Here is an 18,097-nt window from a genome sequence, read left to right as displayed (position 1 = left end):
GCCTTGGCAAAAGTAGTGTGGATATAGTATTATAATAAATGGGGGGGAAAAAAAACCTCCTGTAAGTCCAAAAACAATTGCAGTAGTGCCATCTAGTGTGCCCGGTGTTGCAGCTTTCTGAGAAGGGACAGTAAACTACTCTAAGCCCATTCCACTTGTTACAATCATCCCCTGACTCATCCTCCTGCTGCTGCTCCTTTCTCAGCCTGCTGACAGGTGAGCAGCAACAGCATTGACAGAAGGTAGAGGAAGAGGCCTGAGGGCTGTTTTGCAGATGCTGATTCTGGCACACATGCCATAAGGTTGTCTTTGCTGCTCTAGAATAAATGAGCATCAATGGGATTTTAAAGAAGGAGAAAGATAGCTCTTCGGTCTGTACTCCCATACAAATGTTCCCTTTTTATCCTGCTAAACATGGAATGGCTAAAACATCCTTTCTCATCTACTGCAGGTCAGTTGTTTTGATGTTGGGAAAGAAAACATACATTTGATGCCAGAAAAAAAGAGGTGCTGCTGGGTTTTGAAGCTTATTGAAAGGGAAGGAAATGACTTTTTGCCTGGTGGCTAAAGGATTTATGTTGAGTAAAGGGTCTACAAAGTCCTTTGGCTGGGAGGTGGAGAGAAATGAAGGGAAACAGGGATCTGTTCTGTGCACTGATGCCTTGGACTAGGTGGAGCCCTCTCACTGTGACCACCCTGGGCTTTTCCACTGTTGCCTTTTCCACTTTCACTGTTAGCTGACTGAACCTCTCTGCTTTAATCCTGAGATATGCAAAGTGCATGGCTTGCCTTTCAGTGTGTGAAGCTGCACAGGGTTTATTTTTGTCTTCAGTATAGAATCTGCTTGTAACAAGTGGAAGAGTGATTGAGCCAGAAACTGTTGTCTGCAAATGAAGCCGGCATCTCCACAGCATCGCATAATGCTGTGTACTCGCCTGTCCTCTGCATTCGATGCCAGAGGATATTGCTTTTCCAGTTGGATTTGCTTGGGGTGCAGCTACAGCGGCATAACAAATTGAAGGTGTCAATTTTTAGCTGCCAAAGTGACAAGGAAGTTTTAAGTGAAGCAAAAGTCTGGAGCCAGGAAGGAAAGTGTTTGATCTTTGCCTCATTACGTAGATACTACATCTGATGCAAATCCATGTAGCACTTCTGTTTAAATACTTCTGGCCTGAGCAATAAGAAGGGTATAAAAGACATTTCAAATCTCAGAAGTGTGGCTAGGTAATGGAAATGGAGGAGGAACCTTTCACTAGCTATTGAGACCGGAGGAAAGAAAAAGCAAATAAAAGTAATTTTCCAAGTAGTTCTTGAGTATCCCCTTTCTGTAGAGCTAATATAAGTAGATTACTATTGACTGTCCCAAAGCTGGATGGGAGAACTATCTCGTCAGACATGGGTACTCATGGGGGTCCTCAGTTAAGAATTCATCTCCAAAATATATGAAAAACAGTGAACTGAGAGGTTAGCAGTTGGACTTGTGGAGGCCCTCCCCCAGGGACATGTATCATGTTCCCAGTTGAATGGAGGTGCTGATAAAGTGATTTGCCAAGCTTGATATGAAAATATATAGCAGATTAGGGAATGTATACCTGTAAGGTACAGGGACACCTACAGTGATACCCCCCCCATTTTATCCCTTCATAAATGTGTATTTAGAGATCTTTAAAATACATATAGATCTGATTTTCTCATATTATACCCTGCAGCATACAGGCACTTAGCTCCCATTGATTTCAGTACCTAAATGGGAGTTGTAGATCTAAAATTGTCTTTGAGGATGTAGCCTTTAGTTCTTGGTTATTGCTCAAAGCGAGAGTACTTGCCCATGCTTGGTGCCTTTTAACGAGCTCAGTTAGCTTCACCTAATAGACTTAACATCTCGCTGTTCCTGAGAATCAATATTCTAGGCCAGATTCTAACTCGAGTCCTGCAATGCTCCTAGCTCTACTAACTAATTTTTAAAAAGTGAATTGTGTGTGCATATGGAATGACATTATAATTTCCTGCCTTTTGAGTGGCTAGATGTGCAACTTTAATGTTCTCTTAATGTATTTTTAATGAGCTTTCCTAAGGCTTGTGAGTGGGAGAAACATAAAAAAAAAATCTATAATGTGGTCTAGACACTACTCAAATGACCCTTTTCCCACAGAAGTAAGAAGCTCAACAGGGAATTCCTCCTCCTGAAAACTTTGGAAGCTGTGCAGCTTCCGACTTACAGCCATCATGATTGAAGAAACAGGTCTTGTAGAGTCCAAACTCAGCTGCTACACATATCACAAGATACACAGTGGATGAGGCAAAGGCTGACAGGCTACTTTATTTTTTACTGTCAGCTATGTATTTATGCACATCACAACCTTCTCCACTCTGTACATTTCAAAGTGCTAAAAAATCATACCAATTGTACTCTGCATGCTCAAAGTGCAGATTTCAAAGGTTCATGACTCAGTCAAATCAAAATCAATTTGCAGCAGAACACTCAAAAGCACTTCTTCTTACTGAGGGCCATTTCTATGCTAAATTTCAACTCTGCTTGATTTTTTTTTTTTTGAGACAGAGAGGGAAAAGTTGCAAAAAATTCTCATAAAAGTGGTTTTCTTCACTTCTTTTATATACCAAATAGTTGAACTGCATTAATTCAAACAAAATTTCCCCTTTTGGGCAGAGACTAAGCCAAGAAAATTTCACTCTGAGAACTGAAAACATAACTGAATTAGCTAACTTGAAGAAGTACAAGAAAACTTAAATACTCTGATCAGTAATATTCCTGCTTCACTAGCTTCACTTAAAAGGAGAAACGTTCTATATTACTCGATTGTAATAATTGCAGAGAATGGGGAACATACATCATGTTTCATGATAATTTATATTAAACATCTGATGACACCTTATGCGATGATTTAGTAGCTAAGTCTCAGCTATGTTTTGACATGTAAATTCAGTTCCTCATCACTGTTCTTTCCTGGCCCTGAAGCTCGCTAAAACTTGGGGTATGTTGACACTGGGAGCTGCTGTGCAGCATGGAGGTTTCTGAGCAAGCTTGGAGGTGTAAGCTCGGTTCACTGAAGCAGAGCAGAGCTCTGTGCAGACTAATTGTGGCTCAGCAGGATACATCAGGGTACGTGGAGCTTTCTGTTGCCTCAGTGCGATTGCTTCCTACACTTTATTTAGCTAGCTCAGATACTCTGCACTGCACAGAGAGGCTCTTTGAGCAGCATGAGGGATGCTTGAAAGTGGGTCTGTTTGCCACGGCCCCAGTCAAGGCTTTATAGTGGCTAATAACCACTGGAGTAGTTCTGTCATACTCTGCTGAAAATCAAATGCTTCTCCTCCACCCTCCCACCTCCTTTGCTGGGGGAAGGCAGACAAAAAAGAAATTGTTCAGTACCTAGTCTAGCTGCTAGTTCTTAAGTGCAGGTGTGTTAGCTGCCCATTAGGAGAGCTTTTGGCTTCCCTTCACTCCCACCACCGTGGAAAAGGAGCTATATCATATCGCTATGGTGCAGAAAGCCTGCTCTTAAGGGCTTCTGAATTCTAGGTACCACCAAAGAATTACTGTTATTTGTTATTCCCTGCACTCCTCTAAAATGAGTATTTATTTTAGCAGGTATATTTGAAATCAGAAACAAGATACAGAAAAATTTTAGTACTGTACTTTTCCAAGGAGCATGCAGACAGAGCACAAAGTCTGTGATAAAATCTGAGATTAAGAGAAACTCAAACTGTTTGGATCTAAAATTTGACCTACTCTGAAGGTTGTCCCATATAAGAGTTTAATTTAGTGACCAACCAAATGTAGATGTTCATGTGCTGCAATAAAATTCTTTAAGGAACATGAAATGTGACAATGATCTTTGAAAAGCTAGGTTATAGAAGTGATATTACAAATTTTAGTAATGCTTTAAATTAAGTGTCTTCAATATGCTTAACCTTGCATTAAACTTAGATTTAATAAGACAGATGTGTATTAAGTACTAAATATACTTAAGGGAGCAATCTTGTGTTGGCAGGGGATGGACTCAATGACCTCCTAATAGTTCTCCTCCATCTCTAATTTCTATGATACTAATTGATTATTAAAACACTTTTATTGAGGATTGATATGTAGCTATTATATAGTTATTAATCTTACAACTCAACTGATATTTAATTTATACATGATTTTAACACACAATGTCATTTTAGTTTTTAAAGAGTAACCCTGGAACAGTGCATTCACTGACACATCCTGCTGGTAAATGAGGTTGGCCATTTTGGGGATATTTGAAATTTTTTAATAAAATCATACTTTGCAGGCATGTACGTTTACAGAACTCTCCCCATTAAAAATTAAATGTTTGCCTCAGCCACCACAATGCTCTGGAAAGACAAAGAAGCTTGTCACAAACAGGTGCATTTATTTGGTTTAAATACTATGTGATGGTAGTACTGTGTAGTCTCAAAGAACAGCTAAATTTTGAATATTTTAAAGGTAATCTGTCTATCTCAATTTTGGAATTGCGAAGAAATTTCCCAAAACTATAAAAGTGAAGAAAACCACGCAGGGGTTTTGAGCACTCAAAATTCATTTCTGTGAGCGTTTGGCTAAGCAAAAAGCAGAAGTTTTGCAGAGCCATGTTATTAATTCAGCTTGTATATGCCTAGGGCCATGGCTCATAATGGCATTCCTTTCTTTTTAACAGGATTTTCAAAGGACATCCAGAAAGCCATAAGTGCCTATTTGTTGGATGTATTTCTCATAGCCTGAAGGCTTTCTTTGATATGGACTGATCTTTTACATTTATGGATGGAAGTTGCATTAGAAAATGCCCTTTGTGTAAACCTGTAATATCTCAAGAGTTGCAAGCATCTGATTTTTGGCTGCGGAAGTATGAAGAATGTTAGAACTCTGAATGCTTTTTAAAACAGGATTTTCAAATAATTAGCAGCAAGCAAAAATATGAATAAATGCAAAACATCATGCAAATGTATACCAGTGCTTGAAAGTTCCTAGTTACTTTAAATGATATAAAGAGCAGGGAGAGAATACCGATCATTTCGTTTGTAGGATTTTGAGGGGTTTGTGCCTACTTTGTGATAAATATTTACATTTCACATATGCCTTTTGATGTCAAAAGTGTAACGACCAAGTTTTGTTTTTCAAGCAGAAGGCTAGAGTGCAGATGGAAAGGGCCCTAATGTCTGGGACACATTCACCCATCAGGGAGGAGATCGAGTTTTCAAGAACCAGACTGGTGATGTAGCTTGTGGCAGCTACACTCTGTGGGAGGAAGATTTGAAATGTATCAAACAGCTTGGATTGACTCATTATCGCTTTTCTCTTTCCTGGTCACGTCTGTTACCTGATGGGACGACAGGTTTCATCAACCAGAAAGGCAATTGTTTCTTAAAAATAGAAGGTTGCAGCTTTAATTCAAGGTTATTGCTGCAGTCTGGCATAATTAATCCAGTATGCTATTCTGCAGTGTAGCTTTGAAATTGCAACTTTTTTCAGAGTAATTATGGCATGATTTTTTATAGGTTTGCAACAACTTACTAATTAATATTCTAGATCCCCTTGGATAGCACAATCTTTTGGGATAGGATTAGTATTATGTTTCCTATGTATCTTTTTTGCTTACTCCATTTTTTTTAATTGCAACTCTAAATCATTTTGCTTCATCAGAATGTTTATACTTACAGGAATCCTAGCCATGAGCATATTTTTGGATGGCTTACAATAGACAAGTATCTTATTTGGCAAATGCATTTAGATAGTTTATCAGTATACTCTGATGTACTGAACCTCACATTGAATACTTTGCACTGAGAGGGACGTGCTTTTCCCAGATATTTTCTTTAGCAAATTAGGGAGGATTCTTCAGACTCAGCTAGGAATTGTGCTTAGCTCTGTGACAAACACAAGACAGTCCTTGCTCTGAAAAGAAGAGTTTTCACAGTCTCAGCAGACAGTGTAAAAGTGGAAAGGGATATAGCACATAAACAAGCTGCTCAGATTGCTAGAAGTAAGATATAAAATCTCTTACACTTCTGACTTGTTTATTTTAATTCCATTGGTATGGACTGGGGGAAAGATGAAGGTCACTCACTAGGAAAAATAGGAACCACAGCTTTGCCTGCAGAATGTGGGGAATGGAAGAAACAAGAAATAAGGAGAAGTGTGAAGAATAAAAGCAACTGAAGCTGAACCAGAAATCATGGGAGAATCAAAATAGTTGGCTGAGGTCTCATATGCTGGGAGGATAATGTTCCAAGGAGAAAAGAGCAAAGAAGATTTGGATGAACCTCTGAATCTCAGTTCTGCCTCCTGTTCTTCTGAATCTTAGTACTACCAAGAAGATAGATATCTTTGTACTTCTGGGGCAGTGTTTGCCTTGGCAATTCTTTTCGTTTCCTGATATGAAGACCGCAGAGATGGAAGGCTACAAAAGGAAAGGATTTCTTAGAAAATTCTCTTCAGGTTTTCCTGATCTGTACTAGGAAGATAGCAGCAAAAGAAATATTTTTCTGCAGAATTTCGGTCATGTAGAGTTTGGCTGCTCAATAGGCAGCAGCCTGTCCTCTGTATCCTGCAGATTACTGTTTTCACCAGAGAGTGGAAGAGCCTTTGTTTCAAGAATTCAGAAAGGGGGGGCTGGTGAATCTGTCGTAAACAGTCCGACCAGCCATTTTTCCCTGCAGAGCATGAATGCAAAAACCGTGCCAGCATCCCAGAGAGGCTTGAATGGAAGCCTTTCCTTTGCCACCAAAATTTACAATATGTGGCCCACTTTCACTGGCACAGCTTGCCCTTCCCTAGGAATGCTTTTTGTGGTGTGTTGAATTTAAATTTGGCTGGGTCCTTGTGGTTTCTTTGAATATAACAAGGGCAAGTGTAGAGTCTTGCATCTGGGCAGGAACAACCCCAGGTTCCAGAATAAGTTGGGGAATAACCTGTTGGAGAGCAGTGTAGGAGAAAGGGACCTGGGGGTCCTGGTGGACAGCAGGATGACCATGAGCCAGCACTGTGCCCTTGTGGCCAGGAAGGCCAATGGCATCCTGGGGTGTATTAGAAGCGGGGTGGTTAGTAGGTCAAGAGGGGTTCTCCTCCCCCTCTACTCTGCCCTGGTGAGACCTCATCTGGAATATTGTGTCCAGTTCTGGGCCCCTCAGTTCAAGAAGGACGGGGAACTGCTGGAGAGAGTCCAGCGCAGGGCCACAAAGATGATGAAGGGAGTGGAGCATCTCCCTTATGAGGAAAGTCTGAGGGAGCTGGGTCTCTTTAGCTTGGAGAAGAGGAGACTCAGAGGTGACCTCATTAGTGTTTATAAATATGTAAAGGGTGAGTGTCACGAGGATGGAGCCAGGCTCTTCTCGGTGACAACCAATGATAAGACGAGGGGCAATGGGTTCAAACTGGAACACAGGAGGTTCCACTCAAATATGAGCAGAAACTTCTTCTCAGTGAGGGTGACAGAACGCTGGACCAGGCTGCCCAGGGAGGTTGTGGATTCTCCTTCTCTGGAGACATTCAAAACCCGCCTGGACACCTTCCTGTGTAACCTCATCTGGGTGTTCCTGCTCCGGCAGCGGGATTGGACTAGATGATCTTTTGAGGTCCCTTCCAACCCTAACATTCTGTGGTTCTGTGATTCTTTCCTGTACTGATATTCCTCAGCTGGGGCTGCAGGCACTGTACAACCCCATAGGAATGCCTACTGAACGAGGTTTGTTATTTAGACGTCAAAAAGGAAGACAGCAAGCAGACATTCTGAATACACTTGGTAAAGAAAGCTAACATTTTGACAAAACTCAGCTGTAATTTCAGAAAATGTTCTCTTGATCCCCAGTATAAGCAGTTGCCTGATTAATATTATGAACTTTACATTTAGTGAAAGGGCATTGGAGGAACTCCAAGTAGGCCAGCTTTCATTAGGCAGGAGTTCACTTCTCTTGTGCAGTGATCTGTTGAAGCAATTGTAACTGCATAGCATGGAAAGGCCATCATCTTCTATATAAACATTTTTACAAAGAGCATATGAAGAATTAAAAAGCTTAGAGCAATGTCCTTTCAAATGAAATCATTCACGCCAACTGATTCACTACCAATTTCACACCTAAGACATAGGACTTTTGAAAACCTTTAAAACTATTCTGTTTCCAGTTTGGTGGGGGTGATATTGTAGGTGTATTGTTCCCAAGATGTGTCAGGGTTTAGGTTAAAACTCACATCAAGTTCGTTTTTAAAGTATTTTTATACAATTATTTTTACTCTAGGTGTCCTGAGCTGTACAAGTTAGCTGCTAAACTCTGAGTGTCAGTGTGGAGGGAGACAGAAGTAGTAGACATGGGGGTATTGGTTCTGGGAGAGTTTGATGTTATGCCTCACTTCAGCATGAAGGAAGGGAATCAAGATGGGGACAGAAGATGACAGAAAGAAAAAAAAGAATGATCCTTCAGTTTCCAGGGACAAAATACTCCTCAATGTCTATAATCCCATAATTTTGGGGTGTCCCCACAAAACCCTTATATACACACTTTCTTAGAAGAACATTTTCTTCTATATTTCTTTTCTAGCTGACTCACATTTATAGCAATAGAAACTAAATCAGCCTATTCTGGAAGGTATGAGACAATATGGAAATTGGACTTGACATTCACATTTTTCAGGGATGTACTTCTATTTCTCTTCATTTCCTAACACAAAATATAAATCTTTTCCAATAATAGTGTTTAATTGAGATGTAAAAAATGAATGATAGCTGGTTGCATTTAAATGTTATAGATTGTACTAAGCAATTTATAATCTGAAAACTAGAATGAGAAATTCTAGTGTCTTCTAGGCAAGCATTACTCTCAATGTGGTAGAACAGGATCTTGTACCAGCAAAAGATTTCTTTTTTTCCCCAGTTTAAGCTTATGTAGTAAATTTTGGAGTCCCACCAGTAAACACTTAACACACCTCCAGTCCCACTGAAGTCAAACAGGTCCAAAAGTAACAGTAAAAAATTCTATTTGCTCCTAATTACTCTTGCAAATTACAATAATATGCTTTTCAAAGTCTAAAATTCAGGTATATTGCTTCCTCTTTTACACGGGTACATTCTCAGGAACAGGCAGGTACCTCCTCAGAATTTAACATGATTTTCTGTGCTGCATTCAGAAAGAAACGCAAACTGCCTGTGAGATTCATTGTGACCTACTTTGTAAACAAACTTACTGAGTCTTGCTGTGCTAAAGGATGTGTATTCACCTGTTTGTTTACAAGAACGCACTATCTAAATCTGGGGTTCATAACTGATTGCTGCAGTAAATGCTGTCTTTAAAATCCATTTGACAGAAATCCTTATAATCAGTCATTTGAAGTTAGGATAATTTGAAATCTAATACTGTCCTTTTGAGAAGAAGGTAATATGGGATTCTGTGTTGGCATTTTAAAATATCAGTACATAGTAAGCTGAACCTGAAAATACCAGGGGAGTTATAGTACAATATAGTACAGACATATTTACTAATGAACGTGTTTCCTGCTGTTAAGAATAATAATCTAAACAATACATTATGTCCTAAGCATACATTTTGTTAACCTTTGCCACTCGGTCTTCCTCCTCCTCCTCCTCCTTTCTGCTGTGTCCTCAACTTCTCTATTCCTGGTTTCGCTACAGAAAGGCCTTGGGACATTTCATAAGCACCTGTGTCTTCTTAGGACACGTGGTGGTCCAAGACCCATGACATTTTTATGATTTTTAGGTTTCTAAGTTTCTTGAACACTTTTGTGTATTTAGCCCAAGTCTCTGAAGCAAAGGCTGACTGATATCTACATTCCACCAGCATGATGGAGACCTATTCCTGGCTGGAGCCTCTTAGCTTAACAAGTAATAATTGAAGGCTACTCTTGGCCTTTTCCAATTACCACACTAAATCAGATAGTTCAAGTAAAAGTGCAAGCTAATTGATACTCTTTGAACCAGAGCTTATGATGTGTTTCACAATATCTAGTGTTTTCAGAAGTCTTATAAGCAATGTAGTTGTGTTTAGATGTAAGCAAAATTAAAAATGCCTGTATAAGAGCTTAAGGTATCCTGATATTTAAACTTACACTGACGTCTCAGCAGCATAAAAATAGTCCTTTAGGAAACATGTTCATGTCTGCCACTGCTAGATCTGAACAGAAGGTGAATTCCTTTTAAGTCTCTAGAAATACATCCCCAGTACTGTCCAGCTTTAACAACGCATCCAGGAAATTAAAGTTGATCTCTCTCTTATCAAGAGGGGACAAGAAAGGTTGGGAGTCAGGAGCTTTTAGAGAGGTGAGATAATTCCTTCTTGCTGTTAGAGGGACTGAGCAGTTTGCAGCAGTGGCAGTGTGAAAGGAAGACAGTTTGTTTCTTGGATAAACTATTCTCAAGCCATTCAAGTCGGTGGCTAAAGAGACCAGTGCCCTAAACTCCATCTAAAATCTAGTAGACCCTAATGAAAATCCTCAAATGTCATGTAGACCTGGTAAGATACCTGAGCTGATGAGGGAACCATTGAATTCACAGCATTGCAAAAGTTTGAATGCATTGACAGTATCTTCTTTGTCTTGATGCTGGCACACACAGATGTGGGAAACAGAACATTCTTGAGAAAACAGCTTGCCCAGCTAACCAAGTTCAAATCAAAAAAGATCAGCTTGGTTACCTCACTGTGTGTGGCACTGAACTTTTTAAAAGACACAGTTCTCAAGGAAAGAAATGCATTCATTAGAACAAATCTACCTGTCAGGATCTCAAGTGTCAGGAATTTTTCAACATGCTTTCGACTTGTACATGCAGCCAGGCTGCCATTCAGGCATTTAAATGAAAGGATTATGTTTTCGTGTGACCAGCACCCATCAGAACTATGTTTCTCCTGGGAAGTTTCCGTCCACTGATCTATTTGGAAAATTTGCATCCTCATTTCATTTTATGTGCCTGGTTGGAAGATTTTGTGTGCTGAGCATTTTTGCCAACTCTGGGGTCTTGTAACAGTAGTCAGCATGCAGTTAAGAGGAAATATTTGCATCTCATAACAGAAAATGTGCAGTGAAGTTTCTTCATGTGTTAAAATGTAATAAAGTTAGTAAGTTAACCCTTTTTTGTTTCTTTTAATATTTTCAGGAGTCAATTATTACAGCAAAATCATTAATAACCTAGGAAGTGCCATCCTGCTCCCTATATCATTTTGGCTTACCTCAGTCCTTAGAAGATGAAAGTGACTGGAGATCTGAAAAGATCATTGAGACCTTTGATATTAATGTAAAGTATTGCTTCAGAACATTTGGAGACTCAGTGATCACTATTAATAATCCTTATGTTGTTGCTATAGGTGGTTGTGAAAAAGGTATAGCCCCAGCATTGGTATCAGAGCTTACAAGGCAGCTCATAATGTGATAAAAGCTCATGCTAAAGCCTGAGACAGTTGCATATTTGGATAAAACAATGTGGACTTGTGTCTATAACTTTGAACTTCAATTAGTAGAACTTCTACAAATTCTGTAGCAGACCAAAAAGCAACTAAAGGGTACCTGTCCTTTACTTTGGATGGGTTTGTCAGGACAATATTTACTGATGGTGAATATCCAGTCATCATGAAGTCCTGGATTTCTGCAATGCATTCAAAGCAAGGTTACTTATCATCAAGGCTTCTGGAATTTACTAAAGACGAAAAAATTAGGATCATGGGTACTGATTACTTCTTTGCTCTGAACTGTTAAACTTAAGACCAAGAAAATGCAGACAAGAGGCTAAATGTTTCAATGGACTGTGAAGCTGAGCAAATAATGGATCCTTCTTGGTCTGTTGCAAGTGGGAGTTTATGGCTGGCTGTAGTACCACGCAGTTTGCACTGACTTGTGTGTTATATCAAGGAGAAACCTAAGGCTCACAGGACCATTTTGCTGCTATTAACTGGCTGATGATCTCAGAATCCAATGTGTAATATTGGTGATTTTTTCTTCTTTTTTTTTTTTTTTTTTTTTGAGGAGCCCATCTGGATGGCATAAGACATTGTACAAGATACAAATAAACAAGTCACCTTGGGATTCTTAATTCAATTTTGGCATGCTGGCTATGAAGAGTAGAAGTAGAAGCCTTAGTATTTTCCTATTGTCTTTGTACTTGATAGCTATTTTGCAGTTTGAAATGACACACTGGTGCTATATAATCTTTTGAACTGCAGAAATTATCTTTCTGATGCCAGCAGTAAGGCTTTCCTGGCATGCATCTACTCCTGGCAATGGGACGTGTGGTGACTGCCAGTGCCAAGGGGTTAAGGAGCAGTGACAATAAGCAGATGCTAATACAGGAAAGATATTTTAGTCTTCTCATTAAAATAAGTCATTTCACTGTCTTCATGGATATTTGCACAGTTTTGCTTTTCCATTGTTAGTCATGAAAGGTCAGCTCATGGAAAATTAAGTTAATAGGGTCAGTGCAATTTGATGAAAACTAGTTTTAGTTTGCAGCTTAGAAAAGATGGAGGGTAATGCATCTGATTTTATGGGCTTTCTTACATCTGTTCTGAATAAAACTCCTGCTCTCTTTTTCTAGGGCACATGTAATAACTCTATAATTTACATCACTGAGAATGGGTTTTCCCAAAGTGACCCTGCTCTACTTGATGACAGTCAACGACGGGAGTATTTCATGCTGATTTTACAGGAAATTTTAAAAGGTACCTTTTTAAATGATGAGAGATCAATTGTGCAAACTTAATATAATTTTTTGGTGCTTATTTGCATTCAGCAATGGCCAATGATTCTTGAAGCTCAAACTCATGTAAATCAGAATAAATTGATGTGATTACAAAAAAACCCACAAACTGTTTATCTGAAAGAAAAACAAGTAGTTTTAATCTTGCTCCTCCATCTAGGGGTGGAAACAGATTAAAAAGGTGCTCCATACAAACATTTTCTCTAAACTCAGTTTTGTAAAGCCATCACTCTTTGTTGAGCAAAGCAACCACATTGATCTTCAAAAGTGCTCATCCTTCATACTTCTCGTTGTGAACAATGTAAAGTTGAGTGCACCTGAAAACCTGGCCATTGCATCTCATAATATCCTTACAGAATATGACCTCCGATACACAACAAGGCCTGTGTAATAATTCTTTCCTGTATAGGGCCATAAGTCATTATAGTTCAGCTTCTGCCTTTATGTCAGGATGGCCCAAAGTGTTCAGCACTGGTGAAGCTCTTTTTTTAAATGCTTTACCATTACTTTTGACAGAAACAAAGTTGGCCCAGTTTCCAATCTTCTGGAAATTCCTTCCCTACCTCCCTTCTGTTGGTAGTATTCTCTGAGGTAGTTTAGAGGGAGTAGATCTCGCTGTGTGCTAAATCCATCAGCTGTAAGGCACTCTATGAAGAAATGCCGGTAACACTATCACCATGTAACTTCTTGCCTGCTACACTTAGTAAACAGTTTGTTAAGGCCACTCCGTATATACTGACCCATGAATGAGCAACCCATTTCAAATTTTCAGCGCAGATATCCCGCAAAGCAGGATATTCTAAGATGTTCACTTTATTGAATGCTTAAATGCTTAACCATTTATTAAGCGTTATGTGAAGCAGAACAGTTTAATTGCTCTGCATGCAGGGTCTACTCTACAATAATTCCTCATCTTTTGAGCTAACTTTAGAAATTATTAGTACGGGCTTATTCATGCAATGAGCTCTGGGTCATGACAGGGGCCCGTGTGGACTCTGCTGAGGGATTTGGCCATGCCTACTTACTTTTTTGTCTAACCAAGAAATAAATATGCTTAACTACAAAGGAGAGTATATCTACAGCCTGTTATTGCACTTGTTAATAGAAATATTTTAATATGTTATAATTGGATTGATAATATCCTCACTTTATCTTTTTGCATTAAAAAACCTCCTAGCTTTTAGAATACATGCTTGCACTAATTATGTTAATTTTGTCAGCCAAAATTTTCAAAATAATAAGGAGATTCCCTTTTCAAGACCTTGGGTTTTAGAAAGAGCTGTGCTCTAGTACTCTGAAAAACAGATACCTCAATGCCTCTCAAGCTAAGTAGCAAGAATGCTGGTGTCCAAAATTCCTAAAATTTTTACTATCACCAGGACTATTTCAATTACAAGATTTTGAAGGGCAGGATCAGTTCTGAGTTGGTACAGCAACCTTTACCCACTAAGAATGTGATCACATAGTATGGATAAGTAATGAAATCACTGTATGTTACCTCTACAGTTTGTTTTTAGAAAAAGATTTTCATGCTGCCAGAGAAAATTGAGATTTTTATTTCTTGGGCAGTGTTAGTTAATAAGGCCAGGAAGAGCAATGTAAATATGAACTAGGAAATAGAGAGTGAACAGCATGCAGCTACTATAAATATATCATATTATAGCTATTATAGATGTAAAATAGTTTTTAAATCAGTACAACTGCTGCCATGTTGCTTCTGCACTATATGAACAGAGAAAAGCATCAATATTTTAATAAATGTGGATATACATATTTAGCATCTCTACAGAGCCATAAGCATGCATGGTGCTTTACAGATAAATGAAAATGATGTCTTCTTACCCCAAGGAACTGAAAATCTAATTTAGATACAATGCATGAAGAGATGATGAACAGAAAGCTGGATGAGAGGTAAAAAGAGAACATGGATCAGAGTAGTGAAATGCTTTTTACTATGGTTGCTCTTCCTTAATTTTATGTAATGTATGTTAAGGATGACATCTAGACCAAAGATCAAGGCTGCCAATAAAAAGGTAATTGAAACTACTTAGTTTTGAAAAGTGGAACCTTCTAAAAGAAATAATAGTTTTATAAAATCCGTGGAGGAAAGCAGTGCAAATAGTGTGTAAACTATTGCCAGAGGCAGCTGCTGGAGAAGAGCAATGAAGTTATTCCATAATCTGGCTGGTAGAAGATTATTAATAATGCTGATGGCGAGGAAGAATGAATTTAATGAATTTTAGCTTGCAAAGGGCTGCGAGAAGTAGGCACTGGAAAGAGAGTTGAACTTAGTAGGAATAGAAAGTAAAGAAGTCGAGAATGATGTGATGTGATATGGGCAGAGGCAGATAAGAAGGAGATGAGCAAGAATAAATGTGAACAAGCAGGACTAGATTTGGGAGTAAATAGAAAACATACGAGCATTTAATTTGGAGCCAGTCAGAAGGTCAACAGTAAAAAATGCAGGGCAAATAGAAGAAAGTATTGCAAGGAGAAAGGGATGAGTAAAGCTTAAGATTCAGATGGTGTTAATTTTCTCCTTAAATATGCTTGAATGAAGCAGAAGAGAAAATGAGATACAGAGGATGCTGACTGCAAATGGGAAGTGCAGAGCAGAACTAAAACTGACAGCAAGCAAGGTGATGCAGCTAAGAGGATTTTTTAAAAAATGCACTTTAAGTTAAATGCAATGCCTTCTGGACAGCTTTTTCTGTTCTTTTTTTCCCCTCAGACTTCTAAGAGTTGTTATAAAACCTTTTCTATATTGTCATCACTGTGTACTTTGACCCTCCTCTCATGAACTAACCATTCAGCCTGTGTTGTAGATACGTACAAGCCTGCTTTTGCTGCATTCCCATAAAACAGTGAGGTTATAATACAATACTGTAGTCCATGAAAATATGATTTATTGTTAAATTAAATATGGATGTCATAATGTGAGAACCTCAGGTCAACTATAAGCTTGAATGTTATTGAAAGAGCTGGAGCAGCAGCCCTGTTTCTTCATTGCCACTGACAAAAATGCCTCTACAAATAGAATACAATGCAGACATCTTAAAGAGTCTCTGAGATGTACTGTCCCTGGCATAACATTGCCATGTGACATTTTCAAGAACTATAAATACATTGACTGCATTACAGTGTAAAAGTTAAGAAGCTTTGCAGTAGTCACTGCAGAAGCATTAAAATCAACTGAATTTGTTGTGAATACTATGAAAGAATCAAAGGTTTTTTAAAAAAACCCCAGCCCAAGCAAAACAAAAGACAAAACCCAACAAAACAAACTAAAAAAACCCTAAAAACATAAGATATAGCTAGCATAGAACAATGTCTTTATCCGATTTTTAATACAGTTTTTAAAGGTCCAGAATACATAGGTATGTATTTCACAAGGTCCCAGTTAAATACCAGTTTTATAACTGCACATTTATTACAAGAATAGCCACACAAACTTTCACATTGGAAATGTCTGAGACCACCTATAGACAATAAAAATTACCACTTCATAGCAATATTTTCTTTTTACTGGAGGTTTATACCTATTTTTTTCACATTAATCCTATAATCTGAATGTTTTAAGCTGCAAAAGTGAGCACTCTTGTTTTTCAACTCTAAAGCAGCAGTTTTCCAATGTAAAATTATGAAGAAACATTTTCTTTCTCCAAAACGCTCTGTAATCTGGCTTGAAAAGTACTTAAGTTAAGATAACAGAATACCCTTGTGAGCTCATGTTGGGAAAATCTCTCTTCTATTGGAACCAGGGTAGTAAGAGCCTGGTCAGTACACCAACAGAAGAGGATCATCTCTGTGAAACAAAGATATGTATGTGGTTTTCTTGCTTGCCAATGTCTTGATTTTAGTTGAAAATATTAAAATAAAAGCAAGATTATGCAATAACTGCTAGATGTCTGCGGGCTGATCAGATGGTCCCTGGGCAAAGGGCTGCAGAAGATACAGGAGCTTTGTGTGCAGTGTTGGAAAGAGGGTAGCAGGACTGAGTGTTGCAGCAGGTTGTTCAAGTTATAGGGAATCTGGATGTATGCAGTGTTTCCTCACACAGTACCCAAGATGTGCTTTGACTGAAAAGCAACCAGACCCCAGACCCCAGTGAACCATTAGTTTTCAAAAGTGTTAGCAACTGCAGCACAAGAACAGTTCCTGCTCTGTAGAGGAGAGAGACTGTGTGGGAGGTTTTGTGGCTACTAGTTACCTCAGGGAGGATAACCTGAATATTTAGGCACTATGGAAGTTGTACTGCTGCTGGATAGCTTGTGATTAAGTCCCAACTAGAACCCTCTTTGGGGTACTACTTTTGTTATAGACAGAGGATTGCTTTGCTCAGATAGAAGTACTACTGCATTGTTGAAGCAAAATTCAGGAGTCTTTCAGCTTTGCTGCTGGTTGCCTTAGTTGTGCAAACTGAGGCTGGGCATCACAACCACTAACCAGTCTCTGATCTCCAAATTATATCTATGTGGCCGGAAAGTTTGAGGCAATTATTACTCACCTGCACGCTAAAGATTTCCCTTAGGAAATGATTTGAACATATAAAACATGATCCCTACATCAGAAGTAGCTACTGTAGTTTTTTTGATTCTGCTTTTGTATTGTACAAGATGAAAGATAATGGCAACTCCACTGGAAACAAAACTCACAAATAAAAAGGAGAGATTTTGGCCTTTATGATGAATAAACAGACTTTTATGAAAATTATAGTTCAAATTTGTCAGATGTGAATTGCACATAGCATTGTTGGGTTTGATATCACTTCTAAGCCACATGCTTCATTTGGAGTTACCTTTCAGGAGAAAATGTACTAAATCCACAGAGACACATCATAAAAAAATACTGTACTAATGTTGTGTCTTTGAGACAGGTTTTAATTTAAATCTCCCTCTTTTGAAGATAATTCAGTTTTAATAACTCAGGCCCATTATGTGCATTCTAAATGCCTTTCCTAGGATTATATACAGGATATCTCCTAGCAGTAACTAAGTTAATATATAATACAGTTTGGCTAAGCTTTTCCGTATAGGCATACATCTTTCCTGGAGTTGAGAGATAAGTCCAGTTTATTAGAATAAACATGTCTATTTAGATACCTATCACTTCTTAGTCACAGATTTCTATTCCAGAAAATGAGATTTTGCATTTTCATATACAACAGGAAACATATTTCTTCTTAGGGCAGAGCTCATTACCAGAAATATTATGAAAATTGGTTCAAAATGTATTAGAGAATTAGCAAGAAAGCTATTAAATGTAGTAGTGGTGGTACAACTTTTACCTCAGGATGTTCCTAAATGATGATTCCTGAGTATTTTCCATGGGAAGTATTCATGCCCTGTTTCTCGTCATTCTGTCTAAATATCTGCTGTTGA

At 38.5% G+C, this 18,097-nt stretch overlaps 1 pseudogene; it reads left to right on the top strand.

The window, feature by feature from the left end:
• Positions 1–951: 951 nt before the first annotated feature.
• On the top strand, positions 952–12,719 carry LOC135988726 (cytosolic beta-glucosidase-like; annotated as a pseudogene).
• Positions 12,720–18,097: the final 5,378 nt, after the last annotated feature.

Source organism: Caloenas nicobarica, chromosome 4, assembly GCF_036013445.1.
Source record: "Caloenas nicobarica isolate bCalNic1 chromosome 4, bCalNic1.hap1, whole genome shotgun sequence".
Taxonomy (NCBI): Eukaryota; Metazoa; Chordata; class Aves; order Columbiformes; family Columbidae; genus Caloenas; species Caloenas nicobarica.
The sequence above is the reverse complement of the archived record's forward strand: the minus strand, read 5'-3'. Positions and strand labels throughout refer to the sequence as shown.